This window comes from Arachis hypogaea, chromosome 19, assembly GCF_003086295.3.
Source record: "Arachis hypogaea cultivar Tifrunner chromosome 19, arahy.Tifrunner.gnm2.J5K5, whole genome shotgun sequence".
Taxonomy (NCBI): Eukaryota; Viridiplantae; Streptophyta; class Magnoliopsida; order Fabales; family Fabaceae; genus Arachis; species Arachis hypogaea.
The window spans coordinates 112,646,135-112,652,534 of record NC_092054.1 but is presented as its reverse complement, the minus strand read 5'-3'; positions in this window follow the sequence as shown (position 1 = coordinate 112,652,534).

Below are 6,400 nucleotides of genomic sequence, written 5' to 3'. Positions count from 1 at the left end.
TTTCAATTGGTCTTAGCATTGGAACATTGAGAAAAGTTATTTCCTCATCAAGACTTCGTCATTCTAGTTTGTTTTCTTAACTTGGTTTTATTCTTCCATATTCTTTGTTTTGTTCAATTTTATTATTCAGATACTTTTATGATTATTTAATGCAAGGATTATTCTTTTTAATTCAATTTCAATTCCAATAATCATGTCTTCTTTTAATTCCCTTTTATGTGTTATGGGTTTATTATTTACAATGCGTGAGTAGTTTCATTACTTGATGGGGAATTGATTGAAAAGGAACTCTTGAGTTGGAAGGATTGAAAGAAAGTTTGTAATTGGGTTAATTGTTGAATTGCTATCCTGTCACCAATGTCAATCCCTTGAACTAAGTGGGTGTAACTCATGAACGGATCTAGTAATCCAACTTGTTTGACTTTCCCTTACCTAGTAAAGGATAACTAAACAGAGTAACCGTTAATTATAAATCCATCTAAAAAATCATTCCATCAATGATAGAGATTCTAACTAATCAATTCCTAGTCAAGGTTTTTTATTCATATCATTTAATTTTCCTCAATTTACATTCCAATTTACTTACCTCAACTTCTTCGAACCTCCGATTAATAAGATAGCACCCTTCTCTGCAACTCGTTGGGAGATGACCTGGGACTTAAAACTCCCAGTAATTTTGATTTAAACTCTTTGTGATACATTTCTAAATTGATAGGTAGATTTTCGGTGAATTAAGAACTATACTTGCAACGTATCAAATTTAATAATTTTTTAATTCATCAGCTTCTGCTTCCCATCAATTTTTGGCGCCGTTGCCGGGGAGTTGCAATAGAGTGCTAATTTTATTAATTAGAATTTATTTATTTGCATTTTATTTAATTTTGCTACTATGAGCTGCATGTTTCTTCCGTCAATTGACGCATTCACTTCCTGATCCGCGCTTGCTAATATTCGATCCTGAAATTGAAAGGACTATTTCACGAATAAGGCGAGAACAGCGTAGGTTAGCCCGCTCTGAGGGCGGATCTGAAAGTGAATCTGAGGAAGAAACCAGCCCCCGTTCTACTGATTCGGTTGTTTTACGTGCAGAAAACATGGCAGCTAGAAGAGTTACCATTCAGGAGGAAGGAGCTCCTGATTTTACAATGCAACTGTTTCAAGCGCATCATCCAGCGGTAGCTACAGATTTTGAAATAAAGACCGCACTGCTAAATTTGATGCCCAAGTTTCATGGCCTACCTGCTCAAGAGCCTATCAAGCACTTGAGAGATTTCCAAGCAGCCTGTTCTACTGTCAAGCGTGACGCACTGATGAAACTTCAATTCTGCTGAAAGCTTTTCCGTTTTTTCTTGAGGGAAAAGCAAGAGAGTGGTACTACACTCAACCTCTAGCAAATGTATCCAACTGGGATACACTCAGAAAGGAGTTTTTAGAGAAATTCTTTCCATCTGAAGTTACTGATAAACTGAGGAAGGATATCTCTACGATTGTTCAGGATGACAATGAGACTCTCTTCGAATACTGGGAGCGCTTCAATAATCTTCTGGAAGCATGCCCCCACCACATGATTGACAAGATCGTGCTACTCAGCTATATCACACAAGGTATGAGGCCCCAAGATAAGACCACATTGGAAAGTGCCAGCAATAGGTCTATGAAGAAGTACAAGACCACTGATGACGCTTGGCAATTGATCAGTGATTTAGCTGAATCTACTCGGAACCACAGACAGAAGCAAGGCCGTTCAAAAGCCATTGCAGAAGTATCTTCTGGCAGAGAGACTGCTGCTCTAACTCAAAGCATCTGTGAGATGACCAACCTGCTAAAGCAAATGCAGTTGAATCAACAAGCTCAGCAAACTCAACCGTAGCAAAACCAACAACTAGTCCCACAAAGAATTTGCAGAATTTGTGCTGATTACAGTCATTACACTGATGAATGCCTGCAGCTCCAACAAGAAGACAACATGGTGGCATCCACTCACAACTTCTATGACCGCCCCAACCAAAGGTACAATCAAAGTGGAAATAATAACCATGGATGGCAGGACAATTCAAACCAGAATTGGAGGGACAACAATAACAGGGGAGGTAGAGATAATCAGGGAAATCAGAGGTGGAATAATAACAACAACAGGCAGCAAAATCAACCTTACCGAGCACCTCACCTGAGGCAAAACCAAGGACCACCGAACAATCAGCAGCAAACCTCTCAATTTACTCATTCTTCTGTATCTTCTAATGAAGATTTATTACAAGCTTTTGAGAAAAGACAACTGGCCATGGAAAGTACCATTGTGAACAGTATTAACGCCAGTCTGAATGGTCTCACCTCTACTCTGCAAGCTTTTATGACACAGCTTGGTTCAGCACAAAATTCCAGTAACCAACTTTCAAGCACCACTGGAATCCCCTCTCAACCATTACCCAATCCAAAGGGAGGCATTAATGCCATCACCCTTAGGTCTGGAACTGCACTACAGGAGAGGAATCAGGAGGAACCAAGCTCACCAGAATACGCCTTAGCTGAAGAGGTGGTGGAAATCGAAGATGTTAAAGAGGAAGAGGATATACAGGACATAGTTGAAGAAGAGATAGCTCAACCACAAGAAGTAGCACCAAAAGGCGCCGGCACCACGGAAACCACTGTTCCCATTCCATTTCCACAGCTTGCAAGGAAGCCCAGGAAGCAGCTGGAACCTGATCCTAAAATGGTAGAGATATTCAAAAAGGTCGAGGTAACTGTCCCCCTTTTTGATGTTATTCAGCAGGTACCTAAATATGCAAAGTTTCTAAAAGACTTATGTATCCATAAAGACAAGATTAATGAATTAGAAACTATTCCTTTAGGTAGTTCTATATCTGCTTTAATGGGAGGTTTACCTGAAAAATGTAGTGATCCAGGTCCTTGCATAGTTAGTTGTACTATTGGTGGTGTAGTAATTTATGATTGCATGTGTGATTTAGGAGCATGTGTCAGTATAATGCCTTTGTCCATATATGATGTTTTGAGGCTCCCTCCCTTAAAAAGGTCGGCAGCTTGTTTTGTGTTAGCAGATAAAAGCATTATTACAGTGGCTGGAGTTTGATGCGGGTGGAAACTGTCTCTCAACAAATTTCCTTCGGCAAGTGTACCGAATTTGTTGTCAAGTAAAAACTCACAATAGAGTGAGGTCGAATCCCACAGGGATTGATTGATCAAGCAACTTTAATTAGAAGAATGTTCTAGTTGAGCGAATCCAGAATTTGGGTTGAGAGTTGCAGAAAATAAAATGGCGGGAATGTAAATAACAGAAGAGTAAATGCTAGAATTAAAGAACTGGAAGTAAATGACTGAAAGTAAATTGCAGAATTGTAAATGGGAATGGGGGATTTGCTCATAAAAGTAAATGGCAGAAATTAAAGAGAATGGGTAAGATCAGAGATGGGGAGTTTGATGCCAAGGCATCATAGGCTAGTTTCACTAGCATTTTTCTGTTAGTTTTAGTTGTTTTATGCATTTTCTTGAGCTTAAAGTAACCAAAAATGGTTAAATGAAGAACAAAGCAATGAACCATCCAAACAACATGATTTTGATGCATATTCCATGAGTTTTAGTTATAATACTTAAATGCTATGAATGGAAGATTTCTCATGAAATTTTGCAAGACTTTGATGCAATTGTTTGGATGATTTCAGGGAAGAAGAGGCTAAGCAAGGAAGCAACAAAATCAATAAAGGAAGCTTGAATATCACATGTGGAGTTTAAGTTCCAGTTTAAGCCTAAACTAGAGCTTAAACGCCAAAAATCATGAAGGATAAGAAATGCTGGAATTGAAGTTTAACCTCCAGTTTGACCTCAAACTGGAGGTTAAACGCCAGAATGAAAAGCCTCACTTAAGGAGCATTCCACGTTTAACCTCCAGTTTGACCTCAAACTGGAGGTTAAACGCCAGAATGAGTATGCCACCCAGGGAGGAGTTCCACGTTTAACCTCCAGTTTGACCTCAAACTGGAGGTTAAACGCCAGAACCAGGAAGAGTACCAGGGAGCCATTCCACGTTTAAGCTCCAGTTTGACCTCAAACTGGAGCTTAAACGTGTTCGACAGCTTTTCTACTCCAGGGTTGCTCTCTCCATTTCCACGTTTAACCTCCAGTTTGACCTCAAACTGGAGGTTAAACGTGTTCGACACCTCCAGGGCTACCATTCTAAGCTTCCACGTTTAACCTCCAGTTTGACCTCAAACTGGAGGTTAAACGTGTTCGACCTCCAGTATGCCTCCACCCTTTTCCACGTTTAACCTCCAGTTTGACCTCAAACTGGAGGTTAAACGTGTTCGACCTCCAGGGCTGCCCTTCCTATCTCCACGTTTAAGCTTCAGTTTAACCTTAAACTGAAGCTTAAACGTGTTCGACTACATGACTCTCCAGGGCTACCTTCTTCCATTTCCACGTTTAAGCTTCAGTTTAACCTTAAACTGAAGCTTAAACGTGCTTCTACAAAAGGCCTCACTGGAAGTGTCTGGCGTTTAAGCTGCAGTTTAAGCTTAAACTACAACTTAAACGCCACTCTTGGAAAAGGTTTCTGGGCCAAAAATATTGTGATTTAAGTTAGTCTTTGAGCACAAAGATTAACTTAAACTTACTTTGGTATGAAACCCAATTGAATATCATGGTTTATGGGATTGGGCCTGAAGGATTGATGAGTTTGAAATCTCAATTTATTGAGTCATGTGTCATTATTTGATTATCACTAAGTTGGCTCAATAAATGTTACAGGATTTGGATCAACAACCTCATCAAGATTATGGATCATAAACCCAAGGCAAAAGGAAAGAAAGGAGAGGCCTCAAAGCCCAAGAAGCACAACTAAAGCTCAATATAGAAAGTGTATAAATAGGATAGAAGTTAAGTTAGAGGGGACCTTTACTTTCACTTTTAGCTAGTTTCCCTTTTCTTTGTAATTGAATTCAGAGCTATGATTCACTAAACCCCCTTTCATTGGGTTAGGGAGCTCTATTGTAATTCAATGAATCAATAATAGTTTATCTTCTTCTTCAATCTTTTCTCTTGAATTTTGTTAGAAAGCTTCTCGATCTAATTCCATTGAGTAGTTGTCTTGGGAAAGAAACTACCCATACTTGGAATCCTTCGGAGCCTTGGGAAAGGAATGGAGGATTCATGCTAGAGAAGCTTTCTCACAGTGAATTGGATTGGGGTTTGGATGGATATTGTGACATGTAATCCTACCAAATTGTGGTTCATGAAACTGTGTGGTATAATCAGTGATCGAGCATCATCTCTTCTTATGAACATTTAAACCAAGGGATTGGGAATTTGTTTGTTTTTAGAGAGAATTGGTGAGCCAAGGGATTGGGATCCAATCATATAAGATTGCCAAGCAAAATTCAATGAACGCATTGGTTGAGGAAGAGATAAACATGTTTTGATTCGGAGATCTCAATATCTCCTATAACCCAATGAATTCCCATTTCTGATTTCCATCTTCTCTTTACATTCTGCAACTCAATTCATGCAACACCCCCATTCCCTTTTAATTTCAGCAATTTAGTTTCTGCTCTTTAATTCATTGCAATTTAAGATTCCGCCATTTCAATTCCTTGTCATTTACTTTTCCCGCCAATTTTACATTCCGCAATACTCATCTCAATCTTGATTCCGCTCAACTAGAACACACTTCTAATCCGAATTGCTCACTCAACCAATCCTTGTGGGATTCGACCTCACTCTATTGTGAGTTTTTACTTGACGATAACCGGTGCACTTGCCGGAAGGAATTTTGCCGATCGTGCAATTTCCTAAATCGTAGCATAACTAGATTATGCGCATCAAGTTTATGGCGCCGTTGCCGGGGATTGGTTTTCGATTGACAATTCTCAAATTGGAAGCTAACTAGATTGAGCAATTTTCTCTTGCTTTGTTAATTCTGTCCAAGATACTTGTTGAATTTTAATTTCTGCACTTGGTTACATGCTTTCCTTCTTTATGCCTTTAAATTCATGCAACTAACTCACTGACTCACTAACTGTTTGAATTAATTCCTCAATTGAGTTAACCATACTCTTCCATTAACCAAGAGTATTTCACTTGTTTGTGTTTGAGCTGTGTTCTTGTATGACAGGTAGGAGAGGAGAGACATCAACTCCTCCATATACCGAACCAGAGAGGACCCTTCATAGACTTAGAAGGGAAGCAAGAGGGAAGAGAGTAGTGGGAGAAGAGGAATCTGAAGGAGAATCTGAGGACAATTTTGAGGAAGCTTTAGATCTCAACATGGATAGAGAAGTCCACAACCATGAGAGAGCTGATGGAAACGATGCCATCCCAGAGAGGAGGGTTCTTAGTTCATACATAAACCCAACCTCTGGGAATTGTGGTAGTAGCATCCAGAAACCACCCA